Below are 18,815 nucleotides of genomic sequence, written 5' to 3' on the forward strand. Positions count from 1 at the left end.
ATCTCGGAAATGGAGACAACCAAACAATATCATATTATTTACCACTTCACGACATGCAATTAACAAAGTTTGTAACCCCTGTAGGGTCGCCCAACAAAGCGGATGGAAGCCGTTAGGACGGCGTCGCAACAACGCATTATTCGCGAATACCCGCAAACAAGAATTTAAGAGGCCGTTAAAGCCGCTTCTCAGTGTGACCGCCCTGAAAGTTTTTCTATGAAAAGTTTTTATGACAGGCCCGCATTACCATGTGAGCGTTTATGTACGTCCGACCGATATAACACGCTGGGGTCGTGAGAGACAATGCGGGCCTTTAGCGGCTTGCCAAAGGGTTATTTGAACACATACGAACTAATGTAGCCTAGTGGCTTTGGAACTTTGGCATACACATCTCGGCTACTGGATTACGCTGAAATACAAATTATAAATGAAGAAAAAACCCTATAATAAGATCATAGAAAGATTAGGGAGCGAGTTCCCTGTCGAGACTCTCTTTTAAGTTTTCCGAAGGGCGACCAACAGGAACCGTACTGCTTAAAATCCGCCGTCGCGTCTGTCTATACCAGTGATTATTAAACTTATTACTTTTTACCCTTTGAAAATAAATTATCTTTAGCGCCCCCAATTTTTTATAGACTCCTAGTACAAGTATTCCTAGTTTTATACCATCATACAGGGCAGAAATATAAACTAATTAAAGCGTTTGTGCACTCATATGTTTTTTAAATTCCAATCCGTGATTCTTCAATGTGGTTGTCAAACAAAAACGTACATTCAATTCGTATTTTTTTCATGGATCCGTAAAATCACGAATACGCCCTTATTCGAAATTTTAAACATAAAGTATCTAATAGACATAACAAGTCCATCATTGCTCTCCTAAGTCACGCCAATACCCCCCTTTATTTTCTGGGCCCTATAACGCCCCCCTCTAAGTTTCTAACGCCCACGAGGGGGCGTCATCGCCCACATTGAAAAAGACTGGTCTTTTCGTTTGTCTTGTGAGCTATATCAATATATCTATAGCCTCATCGAACGTATTTTATTAGACAGCAGTAATTATGGCAGAGAGCTTAGCATACCACAAATAATAAACAGCAATCTCTAAATTTGTTTAGTTAGGGGGAGACAGTCCAGAAAAGTAATTATAACAAAATCGTGGGAGAGACAGTGGTGTTCTAATTATCTATCATCCACATCCAAAATTGGCCAATCGCAAAACGTAGATAATCTACAGCTTTTTATACTCCGCTCCGGTAAGCATACTAAAATTTTCGTATGATGGATCTTACTTATGCAGATTGCGTGGCGAGCGATATCTAAATCACACGCCGCGTGACGTCAGAGCTTTATCTCGCCTCGACACCTGCCTACCCTTGAGTTATTGCCTTTAGACATAGACCACGAGATGTTGTAACATTTTAGCTGAATATTTATGTGATGATAGTTAATGATTTGGCTTGCAAAGTTCAACCATGTATCATAATATTGTGTAGTAATAATATATTGGCAAAAACTGTGTGTTTTGCGTAAGTAAAACACCGAAAGGCTAGCTGGATTTCAATACATTTTCAAGTCATGTTAGTTCAGTGGTTCATTGCTCTAGAAAATCTGTTATAACTCTGATAAACTAACTTAATAATTATAAGGTTTTCTGATCTTAAATATAAGTGATATTAGTTTAGATAGTGAAATAGTTACATGAGCGACAATCTGAATGCATGTCTAATTAGGTGACATGTGACTTTAGAATTGACTAATAATAATTATATTATTTGGTCACTGTTACATTAGTTAATTTATTTAGCTGATAATTTGTCAAAATATTATACATTTTTATGGAACTCTTATTGTATTGAATCACAGTTACGAAATTTATAAGCGTCTCTTAGTCTATAAGTAATAGTAGTCGGTTCCGCTTTTGTTGTTCACGAATGAGTTTTTCACGTTTTCGTCTCCGGCACGAGGCGTCGAGCGCCGGCGGTTCGACACACCTGCGTCCGTGAGATGTATTTATCGTGGCCTTACCGACGTATATACCTGGAAGTGGGTATATTGCTGACGATAAAATTCAGATCTTCATAAAGATATAAGCCTGCTCAACGACTTCACTTACAAAGGACCAAATCTGCGAATACTAAGCGAGTTTTGACTGCTGAGTGAGTTTTATCATGCGACAACTTGTAAATTTTTTCGGGCGTGACCCTAATATATGCAGGATTAGATCAGCTGTATGTCTATACAAATTTCGTAAGTATTCTTTGGAAAAATATTATAGTAAGAATACAAATTCGTCTTTCGTTACGTCCATCCTTCGTTGAGGAAGCCATGTTGATATCAAAAACAAGACTCAAAATGACGCTTACTTATATTACTGATGACCTTTTATGTAGTAATCTGTGACCCTCGGTTTGGTCCATACTTGAAAAAATTAAAAGGTTATAAGTTGCTGTAAAATTTATAATTTAGTGGAGTATTATTATATCTTTGTTTTGTTGGCAGTGCTCATTTCTTGTCGAGCGCCTTGGTTGTTTTTTGTAAATTTCTACATGACATGTCTTATTGTGATTTATTCATAAAAAATCAGATCTTGCCGATCAGTTTTATACATCTACTCATCGCGCTTATGATCTGACTTAGACTCCTTATATATCTAGGCGCTTCGTGCGCTTGAATAATTCAAAGACGAGTGGTCGGAATTAACTTTAACAATTTTTTAATCAAAATATATTTAGTTATTACCTTACAATAAATTCTAACAATTGAGTTCAATCGAAAATAATCGTTAGAAATTGTCGTATGCGTCAGTTAAGCTAGACCACGCGTCTTTGGATTCGAGCGCTCATGTTTGACAAATCGCCCCTTGATTTATTGTGTCGTATAAGCCAGTTCAGAAAGTGATACGTTTTTTTACCCTCTTTCAGATTTAAAAGGCGTTTCCACGTATTGGCTTGCATTATATCCATATTTTTGGGTAAAATATAAAATATTCACGGACTGCTTAATACGTCTTCGCGTTACGTCTATAGACGAGCGGGAATTGAAGCGAGTCGTCTCTCACCTCATCGCTTCGAATGTGTAATATCGTGTGCGATACTCTGTTATTTTCCGGCGACTACGAATGACGTTTTTATTATAAACACGTGACAGGTATTGCGACGTGTTCGCCTTTTGTCGTGGGGAAATTTACGGATCAACGAGATTTAGTATGATGGTACTTAATTGCCTCTGATACACCATAGAAAGTACATGATCGTTCGTGGTATTTATAATCCGCTTGTTGCAGATGATATCACCAGACGTGAATGCTTGTCGACTGAGAATTTGTCTTATGTGAAGAGGTAATAATGAATTTCAATAAAATCCTTTTTTAAGGAGTAAAACGCGTGTAAATGTGATTTACATTAGTTTTTGCGTAAAAGTTACATTTTTATTATTATCTTATTCAACCCAACGTTTCGTGACCTTTACAGAGCACGTTTTCAAGGGGACTGCGGTTGACAGCAGTCGAGATATTTGTCATAGCTGTCATGTGCAGTTTAGCGCCATTTGTTGCCATTGGAGGTGGTAGTTGCTGTAGACAGATGGTTTTTGGCAAAATTTACTGACAAGTGTCCTCTTATTTTTTGGTATGTGGAGTTTTGATTCTTTTTTTTTCTTTGGTTACTAATACCAAAGTCAGTTAGTGTGGTTAGCACGTATCATTAGAAGTCTTCCTACATGCTCGGTATATGAGAATAAAACGACTCTCGTAATCTCGCCTTCTCCAAATGATTACGTAAATGTTTAGGCGTACAATTCACGTGAGGTTGTCGTGTAACAACCCTTTGCGAAGGATCCCGTTGATATATCGCGTGTAGTTCGTCTGTGAATGTGTTTTGTACCATTGTAAAGTTGAGTGTTTGTGATATACAGATGTTCGAGTCGGCCTTTTTGTCGGTAATGTAGTGTGCTGCCTTTTGGGGTGACGTTTGTTGATAGTGGCTGATGTAATAGACGAATTTGTATAACATATTGCGGGTAGATTTCAACCTTTCATGTGTCGGGCTTTAGATTGCTTCTTCTATATGAATTGTCAGTTATATTAATGTTGTGACGCTCTGTTATTCTTATGAAAAGTCATTGCAAAAGCAAGATTGAATTGAGGTTATAATTTGCTGTCATCATAATAGGGAGAGCAAAGCCAAATTGGCTTCAAAGAAACTGGGCGTCATAAATAGAGCACGGCAATACTTCTAGCCGGCCCACATTCTAGCGCTGTACTAAGCGTAGGTCCGGCCACGTATGGAGTATTGCTGTCATCTCTGGTCTGGCGCACCTCAGTATCAGCTCGATCCATTTGAGCGCAACGTAGAGCAGCTCGAATTGTCGGGGACCCAGTGCTCTGTGAACGCCTGGATCACTTGGCGTTGCGTGGAGACATCGCCTTATTGTATGTCTTCTACCACATTTATTACGGGGAGTGTTCCGAAGAGCTGTTTCATCTGATTCCTGCCGCCGAATTCCACCTTCGCACGATATGCCACAAGTTAGGATATCATCCCCACCATCTGAATGTGTGGCAGTCCTCCATAGTGCGGTTTTCAAGGAGCTTCCTTCCACGTACTACAAAGTTGTGGAATGAACTTCCTTGTGCGGTGTTTCTGGGATGATACGACATGGGTACCTTCAAAAAAAGCGCGTACCTTTCTTAAAGGCCGGCAACGCTCCTCTGATTCCTCTGGTGTTGCAAGAGAATGTGGGCGGCGGTGATCACTTTACACCAGGTGACTCATACGATCGTTTGTCATCCTTTTCCATAAAAAAAATATGATCCCAAGTTCAGCAATTGATCTTCACATTCAGGGAAAAACTATAACATGATTGTGAAGTTTTAGATTTGCTAGATAAGTACAACAGTTGCGGTTTTATCTGCCGCTAAGCAGTTATGGGCAACCATTATATATGTTTCGGTTTTAAGGGCCCCCATCATAGCTGTTGTAATAACTATGCTATCGTATGGAATGGACAGGTCATACAACAATCTTTAATTTTATTCATTTTGGAGATTATTCCCATATACACTCTTATCTTATCGTTATTGATATCAAAGCACACAGGAGCCTTCACGCCTTCACATCTTTTCACATCTCCACGACGATTGGTGCGTCTTCCGGAACGTGGTCGCAATTCGAAGACCTTACTGCCCCATTTTCCGTCGAACTGTGTGCCCTGCCCTTTGCCACTTCAGTTTTGCATTCATTTATCATTATTTTCGAGTTGCATTTCATTTCATGTGTTTACCTATGTTTGTTTAACAACGTGTTTGCGAGCCACCCTTTTGTGTAACAAATTAGAATAGGTATCACCTAGTTTTTATGTGCGAACTTAGTGTGACTTAACCGTACGTATTTAGCGAGTGGTAAATTCACCCGTTGTAAATAATAAGCCCGCTTGTGCGGCCCGAGTTTGAATTAGTTTTGTATTGTCCAAGCGATCCTGTTTTACTCATGTTTTAGTTTTGTGGCGGTTTTATGGTTCGAGGTTCGAAGTTATGCTTGGTTTGCTGCAATATGAATGTGTCACGTGGTGCACGATTAGTGGCGATGACCGGTTATAAAATATTTTTTATTCATTTTAATTCGATTGGCTGCTTTTTATTTGAGTCGTTGAGATTGTTGTGGCTTCAAACATAGCATAGATCTCAACGTTCTGAGGTTATAGGAAGTTTCCCTGACTACTTTCACGAGGGTGTCACTGTCTGTACCTGTGTGTTTGTGTGTGTGTGTATGTGAAAGTTTGTATCATACACCGATTTCATTGCGGTTGCTTTATTTATCAGTACACAAGCACTAGCATTTATGTGGTTAAATACAATATTCATTTATCGCATTATCGTACACAAAATTTACAATTTATATTACATAAAAAATTCAACACTTCAGACTTATTACAATTATTGTACATTATAAAGTTTTATTATTTTATTTATTTCTCTCAGAAAATTGATCTTCGTCTAGAATTTCAACGACTGTCTTACGAATTTTCGATCAGGTCACGTGTCCTGACGCGAGTTTAACATTTTATATTCATCCCAAGAAAAGTGCTCAACGCCGCTAAAGAAGTTTTTATTTCAAAAATTGAATATCCCCAGTGGGGATCAAACAGCAACATGACAGGCATTTATAACACTCGACTAGTCTGGGATGCGGTTTCTTTGCCTTAATATAATATTATATTGATGTGAGCATTATTATTTCACCTATATGAAATCATACAGAAATTTCTAAGTAGAAATGCAAAATTGAATGTTATGATACGTTAGTAAGCAGTTTGGAATAGTATAATTTATTGGTGGAAGCGTCGCAAAGGCTTTCTATGATAAATTGCTGTGGCGCTTAAAAAACTTTCGCAAACATTTTCATTTTGTATCGTCGGAAGCGAATTGAACTTTTATTTGCTGGCTGTACCGGCATGATCGGATTTTGCACTGTGCTGTACATTGCACTAGGATTATGCGCACGGTACCCACCCTCTAACCTGCTTTATTTTCTGTTAAACTTACTTCTATATATTATATCCGTCGTATATATGTCTGCTTAAGTTTTGTAACATCTACATTTTTGAACACCTTTGGAAACCTGGCTTTATCTAAACGTAATTGAAAGTGTCTTATTAGGTTTGGATTTATTATTATTAATATGGTAGGATGTGAGAAGGGGAAATGACTTCCTGGATATATATTGAGCATATTAGTCGCGCATATCTGCTTGAATTATCTCTGTGACCATCTTGAATACTTGGCGTATAGATGTCGTGTAATAGTGCATATTATACCATGTGAGGTGCTTTAAAGAAGTGACTAACTTTTGATTTTACCACATTCTTGTCGACGAGTTCCCACACCGCACCACATTATTAATTTTTCAAGATATCTTAAGCCAAAACGTGATCGCTGAGTTTAGGTAGCGATCGGATCCTCGGAATTTCTTTTTGGTTTTGGGTTAGGTTGCTATTCTGATCTCTGGATATCTGTTCACATGGAGAAAAGCTTAAAATAAATTAGACTTGTAATAAATATTATTATATTTTGGACACTACATCCACGGTGATAAAAGGCAAAAAAGGAACTTATTTTCTCACAATTGATTCCTTTAGAATTCTTTTTGATGTCATTTCTAATATACTAGATACTACTACCGCTTCTACTACTAACCGCTGCTACTAGCGCCAAAACAATGGCGCTCTGAGAGAGAAGATGGTTTTCTAGTTTTTAAGTTTACTTTTAATTAGAATAAGTAAACTATCGGACGTTATGGCCTGAAATAAAAGAATATTAGTATTATAAATGAGCAATGAGCTACAATGCAATAAGAGTATTCGCGTTTACCAGTATTTAATATTATACATATCAAACACAAGTGCTTACCCGGCAAACGATGTTTTGCCATATAAATTAAGTACACCGCGCCCGATCATTGTATGAATTGTGATATGTAACGAAATGTTATTGACTGAATAATTTGTATTGCGAATATATAGGTATTTCTAATTCAAAAAAAATAAAGGTTCCGGATAAGATATCACCATAAATTATATATACTAAAACCGTCTATGAAACACGCTGCATTCATTAGTATAGATTTTATTTCTTACTATCAAATTACATATTAGAAATATGAAAATTCGTGTACATACATAAACTCATTCGGGTTTTACCGTGTACAAAAGGTCGTCGGAATACATAATCTTGTATATGAAATTCTCGTGTCACAATGTTAGTTACCTTACTCGTCCGAAACGGCTTTGCCGATTTTTACCAAATTTTATATGCATATTCAGCAGTCTGAGAATCGGCTACTATCTATTTTTCATCCCCCTAAATGTTAAGGGTTAGTAAATTCTTTTTTTTTGGACGTAATATTTTGTTTTTTTATGATACAATACAATATATACAACCCTAAATTTTCAAACCTCTACGATCAACCCCTACTTTTGTATCGCGATTTTTATATTATTCTGTCCCATTCACAAATCCGCTATAGGGTTACAAGATGACAATGGATCAATACTTACAATAATTGTAGTACGATAAATTTGGTAGGTCTGAGAATCGGTTGCATCTACTTTTTGCACCCCAATTTGTTTTTATTACTTTATATGGCAATACAACGTTTGCTGGGTCAGCTAGTATTATATAAATTTAAAGTGTAATACTTAGTTAATTATAAAAGAAAAAGGAAACAACTTAATACTACATACAAATATTAATTATGTAGATAAAAAACAAAGAAAAGCATAAACATTTAGGTACTAAGACATTATATGAACAACATTACAAATTAAAGAATTTACGAATACCCTCAATATTAACAATAAATGTATTGTTGTTTTTTATACAGAGTGATTATTTTATTAACTTAGAATATAACACTACAAGAATGACGGTGAGGAAAAATAAATAGTTAATATCTATATGAATTAAACATTAATTGAGTTTTGACAGAAAATATATATATATTATAGATTACTATTTTACCGTGATCATAAAGTGTGAAAGGTGTACAATTTATTCGACTATTTATTTACGTAAAACATTCGAGAAAAATCGAAATAACAACACGAGTTTCAGAGTTTTGTTTACGTTTCACGCTTGGCTGGGGCCTTGTTTATTTTCGGAGCGACGATTTTTATACTCCTGTTTGTATGTATGTAGGTGGTATAAATTATTTCCAATAGAACAAAAGATTTTTATGGTTTTTTTAGTGTTTTTACTTTTGCTTATAGCACACATAGTTATAGTCTGCCTTAAATATGCTTTGATAAAAAGCGTAGCAGTTGATTAATACAAGTTATAAATACAAATGATTTAAGTTTTCTTTAGTGTTAATTCCGCCAATATTTGTTTTTAAAACAATTCGACACGTGTTTCGCCTCTACACGAGGCATCCTCAGGACTTGTTGGCTCGCCAAAATCTGGCACGAGACTCAACACTAAAGAAAAAATAAATCATTTGTATATAATATGGATTTCAGCAAAGTAACGCCTAATTCATTTTTTTTTAAAGTTATATGTTTTATTATAATGGTTTTAGTTATGAATAAGTGGCTTGTTTCAATTTTGTGGGTTGAAATATCAATTGTGAGTAGCTGTAACATTAATAATGTCACAAATCTAAACACTACAAAAAGTTTTACACATAATAGAAATCTTGTTTATTTACATAAAAAAACAATAATTTATTTTATATATAAACAGTAATATCTCTATAGTATTATTGCCGTGTTGGTGTTCATTTAATAATATGACCATGCATTAATTATGCCGGTAAAACACACCGTACATTTGGCAACATTAACCCGCGTATAACTACTCCAGCGACTAAGCAAGCTAAATTAAGTGCACTTGGTATTTAGTTGAGACAAAACGCTCTTGTTATGAGCTCCGCTTCACCTAATTGCTCCGCATACTCTACTGATTCCATACCTGCGGCGCTCTACGTTTCTGTCAGCTTACTGTTCCGAGTACTGCCGCGCACTTTGTATCAATAAATGTTTAGTGCCGGATTAGAACACGCAGATGAGACCTGTGTTGCACTGCCAGATACTAAATCCATATTATTTCTAGATACTAAGTATTGGACATTAGTAGCAACAGGAGTATCTGTTAGTGACAGTTATGATCAAATATATACTACAGATAACGCGCGAGTTGAATGCAGAGTTCAGGAATGCGATAGTGCTGTGACCTAATTGCAATTGATGACTATAATCATGAGTGTGTCGATAAATTTAAACAATGTTTTAAGTTTTCCATTTTAAAATGGGTTAAAGTTAATTTTCTCATCATTTTAACGGAGTAATTAAACCACAATATTTTGTTCTGCCTTTCTTCGACACACAATCATGTCTAAAACATTTTTGCTATTTCTCGTGCTTGTTGGTGAATAATACTCGTTTTTACTGGAACGGAACCTGATGGACGGACTGATCAGAGATCAGTCTTTATTAAAACCCAAAAATCATTACGGCAACGCAACTATAGTATTAACGCGATAAGACTGTAAGAGTGGCACAGCATTACACTGTAGGCGCGCGAGGCGAGGCGTGCGGTCAGCGGGGGGAGATGCTCCCGCTCTTTACCTCAGGCCCCGACTACATTCAACTCGTGCGCTACCTGTAGATTAAAGGTAACCTTAAAAAAGGAAAGAGAAATTGGAGCAAACAAAAATGTTGGGCCCCCTTTGGGTTTAGTATAGTTCGAATAAACAACAGCTAACGTGCGCCAGCGCTCTTTTAAGTATTGGGAAAATCGCACGAAGAGCGTCACCAACTTACTGTCTCGACGTGTTACAAATGCCTTATTTATTATATATAGGAAATGCCTAACGCTAACTCCCTGCTTGAGGAACAAATGGGTTATGTGGGGTTTGCATGCACTAAATCTTGTGTGTACTCCTAAACGGACTCATTGGCGGAAGTCTGTCCGCAGCCTTAATGACTCGGAACACCGTGCGAGCAACTCAAGGAGTTGCTAATTCGGGCGAGGAATGGTGGTACGAACGCACAGGTCAAAAATTCGCTGCACAAATATCTGCAGGCCCTGAACAAACTACCACCCATACAATTACTATTATCATTTAATATGATTTAAAATAAACATACATGAATATAATAGTGAATATAACTATAATAAAGACAGGAAACGTCAACAAGGAAACTTATAAATAATGATGTAACTTTATTCTATTTTTCCGCTCAATTTAACCGGACATCCACGTCATCCCTTCGCAGGAATATCAATTTTCAAAGAAGAAAGTATTTTCCTTTTGATACCTTTGTTTAAAAAATATGCCAAAAGGCCGCGAAGATAATTTACAGTTGAATATGTTGAACGAAATTTTGGACGACAGTAGATACTGCTTAGTACCTAGTGTTATATATTTATTATTATAGAAATATCTCATTTAAATAATACAATAATATTTATGAATTATATATTTTGTTATTTACGCCGATAGTTAACTTGACAGAATATATTTTCAGAGGAATTTAAATTTTTAATAATTTTTTTTAAATTTAATCTTTCAATTAATCATCATTACCGTGATATTAAAAATTAAGAAATGTAATATTTATGTGTACTATTGCGTTTTTACACTATCAACATATAGAATATAAAAAATATTTTAACTTTATTTCATTTAAACTTTAAAATTGTCCACATACACTTTTTAATCGTCTTTCATGCTTGAGGTTATATGCTGGAGGAGAACAAAAACCTAAAAAAAACAGGTTAAATATTTTGTACAAAAGCAATTAAAAATAAAAAGGACTGCATCGGCCGGGAATCGAACCCGGGCCGCCCGCGTGGCAGGCGAGCATTCTACCACTGAACCACCGATGCTTGTAAACTTAATTTAAAATAGCTGACCAAACTATGTGTGTTCATCACTAACATAACAAAATTACAAATTAATAGACTTATGATATAATTTGGTTAAAGTTATATACAAAATTTAGGAAGAATGTAAATTTTATTTGTAAACAAATATAGATACATCCATTTTAACGAAATAGATAAAATGACCAAGAAATAAGGATAAAAAAATATGTTCCGTTAAACAGTTTCACTGTTGTTACACGTCATAGTTAAATCTACACTCAATTTACAACTAACTTTCCGAAATAAATTTACAAGTAAGCCTAATAATAAAACATAGACAAAATTAATTAATTAAATTATATAAATTTTCAATATTTCAAATAATTATTTATTTTATTTTTGTAAAGCAAAGATTTGTATCTTTATTTGTTAATGATATGTCACCCCACAGAACTGTCAAGCAAATAAATTCAGTAGTTTTAGAGATTATCCTGAACAAACACCCTGACACGAGAATTGTATATAATAAGAAGATTTATTTTAAAATTAAAATGTAACAATTTCTAATTGTTTATCTTAAACTCTTTGTATTTATGATAAAGTATAAACCTCATATAAAATTATTATAAAATCATTTTGTTTCTGTGTGTGTGTTTCTTTCCGCTAATTACAGAAACGGCTTGACTGAATTGGATGCGGTGATGCCATTAAAAATATATGAGATTTTTTTTATATAATTTTGAAGTTTACACAGTCGAAGTGGCGTGCAGAACTCGTTTATAATAAGTACTGGTTGGTATTGGCAGTGAGTGTAATAACAATTGACTATTATGTCTTTATGTGCTCAGGTGATTGGCTCTTAAGTGTACGAACATGTTGTGGATGTCGGTGCGACTTGAATACGAATCTAATAATATTTGTATAAGTATCAGTTAGATATAATGGAACGAATAATAATATGTAAATACAATGTTACATAATATACATAAAAAAATCGTAAACGTACCGTTAAGTTTTAATACATTCTGTTCAGACTCACGAAAATGTAATATGAACGTTGAATCTGCACGGTGAATGTTACATAAAACATTATTACAAAAATAGTTATAAAAACAAAAAAAAAATTGCATCGGCCGGGAATCGAACCCGGGCCGCCCGCGTGGCAGGCGAGCATTCTACCACTGAACCACCGATGCTTGAACTTTGAATTGAAATTGTGTATATGCTAGATTTAGCTCTATTAAATATATAGCAAAGTGTGTTATTAAAAACTATTCACCGTGTGCGATAATAAACACAAATTTATTTGCAAACTCAATCGAATTAATAGTCGTCTAGGAATTTTACATTTGATTCGGTAGCAGTAGCAAGTAGATATATTTTTTAGTTTTATAGGAAAACAAGTAAAGAATTCTTAAGATTTCAAAGTATTATAAATTATTATACAAACACAGAAAGCACAAGAGGCTTGAGAGATACTTAATAAACTAGTACTACTGATTTACATGATAGGTTCTATCTAATTCATGTTTATCTATGTTATAAGTAGTATATATATCACAGATTATAATACGTTAATAAACAATATATATTATAAACACCACTCATTTATAAGAGATGCAGTAATATTATCATACATTATCTTTTTAACATGAAGTTGACCTAGACGTCTTAAACGGTCATAATGTCTGTTTTTAAGCTGCTACGTCTCAGGCGACAGAAAGATTTCGCATATAGCACTTTTTTTTAAATGATAATAAGGGACGAGACGAGCAGGACGTTCAGCTGATGCTAATTGATACGCTCTACCCATTACAATGCAGTGCCGCTCCGGTTTATTGAAGAATCCAAAAATTCGAAGCAGCACTACATACACTCGTCACCTTGTGACATAAGATGTTGTCTCAATTGCCTAGTAATTTCACTAGCTACGGCGCCCTTCAGACCGAAACACAGTAATGTTTACACATTACTACTTCACAGCTGAAATAGACGCCGTTGTGGTACCCATAATCTAGCCGGCTTCGAGTGCAAAGGAGCCTCCCACTGGTAGGAACTTCCCACACTTTCACACAAAACAGAATGTAATATTTTTATTGGTATAGTTGCAGGTTATGAAAGAGTGAGGTATATTGAAATAAACCATATTTAAGCGTTGTTTCACGCCCGCCGTTATTATACTTAACATTTATAATAGGCTTAACAAATGGTCGGATTTGGTCCGGCCGCGGCGTCGTACTCGGTACGATCACCACCAGACCACGTTCAATGGCTCGGCCGTGCCAAATTCGATCATGTGTTTAGACTTTAAGTCAGGCGACATGTTTAACGTGGCATATCACTTCTAGTATATTCTTATTTTGATTTGTATGGGGTGAAGGGTTTACCAAACAATTAAGATACGTTTCTATTTTTGTCAGAAATACATTCGAGACGTCTGAAATATTAGCACCTAGCCATAGCGGTTTATAAAATCCTTTCGAAACGATAACTTCGGGAAAACCCGTAAGTTCTGACACGGGTTCGGATGGAACACAATAATTTGTAGAGCGAATTGTAAGTGAAAGGGCTCAGTAATTAACACAATTTGCCGAGCAACGGGAATATAGGGAAATAGGGCTATATGTATATTAATTGTTTTATTTAGGTAAGTACCTACATGTACTTAGTGGTACTATGCCTAGATAACTAGTATCAGAATGTCTAGACCTTATATATTTTGTAGTTATAAATATACAATAGTTCCTATCAGTAATGGAACGTGCCAACTCAAGCCTTTAAGAGTTATTTAATTATCATAATATAACCTATTAGTAATATTAATCGAATAGGTACCTACTTAAGTAATATTGTTTCAACATAATTGAATTTGATTTGTCAATAAATTCTCATAACCCGACTGTATCGAATAAAATTCTTCGAATCTGTTTAAAATTCTTCGATGGCAATGCAAATAAAAAGAATTTGTGTGTGCGAGTTTGAAGAACATTGATAATTTAATAATATAGTAAAACGTAATAAATACATTATGAATTTTTTGGTGGTTTGAATCGTCAGGGACCCGGTCCTATGTAAAGAGCTCCCCGTTGTTTTTGCCGTGCTATGCTTATTTTTTTAAACATATCGTCGCAAAGTTCACAACAATATAAGTATCTTAATTAAAATTTTGCTACAATAATACTTAATTATGTATGGAGAATGATCGTGAATTGTGTCATTACAAGTATATTTGATTTATTCAAGACATTTGGTCTCAAATTTGAAAATTTATATAGCTAAGCGATGATTATTAATAAAAAAACATCTTTGATTTTGACTTTGACAATATTGTCGCAAGTGCAAATAAGAAAATTGGTAAAGTTTTAGCGCAATCGGATGAACGGTATAATAGCGCATTAAATACGATCAAAAACACATTAATTTTATATAATAAATTGATGACTCCGCAGATCACAGCTTGTATATAATAGATGAGCTCTGTGTTGATGGAACTACGAGGGAAATTCAACATTTTCCATAGTCGCAACTGACAATCTCTCAGCCACTAGAAATAATATTTTAATGTATTAAAATCTATCCTCTTTTAAATGCATTAATTACAAGCCAGTTTCGAGAGATACTCACTTCCCGGTACGAGGGCCTCTTGTTTATATTTTTTTTTATAAATTAAATAAATTCCAGCCAACTCCCGTCGAGAGAGCGGTTGCTGCTTTTGCCTGGAGGCTTCGGTTGGTTGCTACGCAGATGTTTTGGCTGACTTGTTTTTATGTTTTACTTGTTTGTGTTATGCGTGATAATGTCCATTTTGTTGTTATCTTTCTGCTTCCTGTGTATTATATTCATCTTTGCAGAAATATATTTTTTAAATATTTGGGTCTCGCTTCTTCAGTTAGAACCCCTTAATGGGTATAAGGTCCCACAGTATAGTATGATAATACTTAATGTGCTCGTAAATTCTAACAATTCAACATAAGTCTTTACCAACCTATTATCTTAATAAACATCAAGTTAAACATTTAAATAAAAATTTCTATTTAACTCCCAGTCTTTTGAATTATATTTTTTTTATCTTAGAACTCAGCTTTGAATAATTATTTTATTGAACGCCGAATCTGGACCTAGAGTAACAACTAGCATAGTTTCCTTTATATATTTTGATCTCGTAACAGTACCCTTAGGGACCGGAAACGAAAAGGTGTCGTATTTATAGTCGGGCTTCGATTCTTTTTTGTATTGAACCCGTGTTTCGTTCTCAAACTAAGCAATTATCTATTCGTTTTTACATTGATGACATACCAGATTATACCCAAAATTATAAACGCGAGATTATTTAATAGAAGCCGTTACATAATATTAAATTATATTGATTTTTATAACATTGTTGGTTGGATGTTATATTGCGGGTCATCTAATGTTAAACAATAACTGCTATTTTTTCTTTCTTTCAACACCAGAGGAGTGACAGAACTATCTCCTGAAAGCTCTGTCTTTGGGCGTGGTAAAAAGTTTCTTGCTCTGAGCATGACCGATTTTTTTTATTTTTTTTAAGTCTATCGAAACCCACAGCTGGGCAAAGGCGTCCCCTGCTTCCCTGCACTCTATATATCGTGTGGCAGCTCCGATCAGGTTTTACTTCACATATAGGCATCCAGATTGTCACTCTTTCGTTCGCCCACCTTCTCTTGCAACTTTAAGGAAGCGCACTCGCTTTTTTGGAGGTACCCATGTCGTATCGTCCCGGAAACACCGCACAATCCCTACTAATATTATAAATGTGAATGTAAGTTTGTTTGTTACGCTTTCACGCCTGAACCACTCAACCGATTTTGATCAAATTAAGTACAGAGGTGGACAAGAGTGTGGGAAAGAACATATACCTTTTATCGCGAATAAACGGTTTGGCGGGGTTGAAATAGGTGGTGGAAGTTTGTATGAAACTTTGTCATTATCAAAGATAACACCATGAAACTTTTAAATATATTTTGTTCTAGCGTTTTTATAATTTAGACCTTTATGGGGTGCAAAAGGGGGTTGAAAGTCCTATAGCTGGTAGCTTATAAAAATGAATTAACCACAGCAGTGTCTAGTGTGTTACTGCTAAGTGCGTATATTAAAAAATAAAAAATGTGGCCCTATGTAACTATTGTACGTGCGTACTATTGTAAGTTGCGGGGAAAAGCTAGTATACAATATTTAAAACTCCGACTAACCACGGGCGCAAGTGTTTCGATTATCAAATCATTATTTAACTAAACAAAGTGAAATTAACGAAAGCCTGTTCTTGCATGCATCATGATCGTATTAAAGTGATACTTTATAGATCCCGGTTATGAACGTATTCGTATTAATGAGAGCAAACGTATTTATATTTAAAATATAATGTTATGAACCAACCAGTGCGAGGTCTCGACGAGCGCGCTTTTAACTCTCGGCTCAGCGACCAATGCTGCACTTTATTTATTCTATACTGTACTAGCTCTCACCCTGACTTTACATATACGCAGAACATTAAATATATATGTATATACTAGCTTACTCGACAGACGTTGATCTGTATATAATAAATAAAATACTGTTTTTTTATGAATTGTCAATAATTTTTCATAACATCAAGATTTATTTCGTAACATATTATGCTACTTGTTGTTATTATGAAATTGTTTCTCAGCAGACCTGTCAAACCGTGCGTCAATAAATTATCTTACAGAAAATATGTCCATACAAAACAAGTATTGGAAATAAAAATAATAATGGGTCCCAAATCGAAATAAAAACTATCCTTTCTCTCCATGAAGTAATCCCCATTTAAATCCGTTCATTAGTTTAGATGTCCATCGCGGATAAACAAAGTGTCACGTAATTTATATAGATTAAGATATATATATATATATATATATATGTAAATTGTGATTTGAATTCATTCAATTCAAGAAGAACCAGTTTGACAGGATGCCGGCAAAATTATGGGTACCACAATGGCTCCGTAGCTAGTGAAATTACTGGGAAAATGAGACTTCAGAGAACATCTTATGTATCAAGGTGACGAGCGCAATAGTATTAATGGGCAGGGCGTATCAATTACCATCAGCAGAACGTCCTGCTCGTCGCGTTCCTTATTATCATAATTAAAAAAAACTGTACGTGCCGTTTATTACGTTAGCTAGTGTTAAGGGCTTACACTAGCTAACGTAATAAACGTTATATAGGACTCACTGAGCATAAATTTAAGAAATATACTAAATCTTCTTTGACAAAGAAAGCTTATTATTATATAAAGGATAATGATGCATGATTCTTGTCTGGTGCTGCGTAGGCCACCTAAAATTGTATAATATTACTAGCTGACCCAGCAAACGTTGTATTGCCGATATTAAAATCGCGATACAAAAGTAACTGTTGATCGTGGATGGGTGAAAATTTGAAGTTGTATGTATTTTTTAATGCTGACTCATAATCAAACAAATTAAAAAAAAAATCAAAAAAAATTCAAAAAAAAATTCGTGTGGACCACCCTTAACATTTAGGGGGATAAAAACTAGATGTTGTCCGATTCTCAGACTTACCCAATATGCACTCAAAGTTTCATGAGAAGAATGAGTTTCGGAGGAGTTCACTGTTTAACACCATGACACGAGAATTCTATATCTTATATATATAATTGAAACTTTCTGTGTGTCTTCAGGTGGATTCGAGCATGGTTTAGATTCACAATTGAACTACCTCCTGAACGGCTGGACCGATTTTGATGAGATTTTTGTGTGTTCCAGTGAATTTGAGATGGATGTGTGTCTTCGGGTGGATTCGAGAATGGTTTAGCTTCACAATTAAACTACCTCCTAAATGGCTGGACCGATTTTGATGATTTTTTGTTTGTTTCAGTAAATTTGAGATTGGTTTAGATTCTTAATTCCGTTCTTATAATATAATTCTCCTACTCATAGTATTAGTAAACATTAGTTAACTCCTCCTAACGGCTGGACCGATTTTAGTAGAGGACAACGTCTGTTGGGTCCACTAGTATTGTATAATATTATAGTAAGTAGGCTAAGTTGTTAAATATGATTTAAATGATGGGCTGGGAGTTTCTTATCAGTTCTTCTCCCAATGTCGAAGACCCTCTACGAACTGTAGGTATCTTGATGACTTTACCTAGTGTTGTTGCAGTATATTACTGTCACTTCCTATAGTAAATAAATATATTTCTATCTGTCTTTACGCCTAACTTTTTTGTCGTAGTAAACTGATTTTCAGAAGAGTACGTATAGTGGTTTCCTTTGGAAGCAAAGTTTTTTTTTATTTATTAATTTTTTCATGTAGGTCATGGAAATTGTAATTATGAATGTAAAAAAAAAAAATAATTATTGAATTTACTGCCACTTCGTAAAGGTTTGAGCTATTGAGAAGAAGTGGCAATAAAGTCATTCATTTAAATCAAAATTTACATTTTCAT

At 35.0% G+C, this 18,815-nt stretch overlaps 1 protein-coding gene and 2 non-coding genes across 5 annotated transcripts in view; 1 reads left to right on the forward strand and 2 right to left on the reverse strand.

Annotated features, from left to right (window-relative positions):
- The window catches only part of LOC126967521 (furin-like protease 2), a 325,069-nt gene that overhangs the window by 272,697 nt on the left and 33,557 nt on the right, over nt 1-18,815 (forward strand). The window lies entirely within an intron of this gene.
- Trnag-gcc (transfer RNA glycine (anticodon GCC)) lies at nt 11,316-11,386 on the reverse strand. Its single transcript has one exon. It is a non-coding gene; the product is annotated as a tRNA-Gly (tRNA).
- On the reverse strand, nt 12,491-12,561 carry Trnag-gcc (transfer RNA glycine (anticodon GCC)). Its single transcript has one exon. It is a non-coding gene; the product is annotated as a tRNA-Gly (tRNA).

Source organism: Leptidea sinapis, chromosome 13 (assembly GCF_905404315.1).
Source record: "Leptidea sinapis chromosome 13, ilLepSina1.1, whole genome shotgun sequence".
NCBI classification, from domain to species: Eukaryota; Metazoa; Arthropoda; class Insecta; order Lepidoptera; family Pieridae; genus Leptidea; species Leptidea sinapis.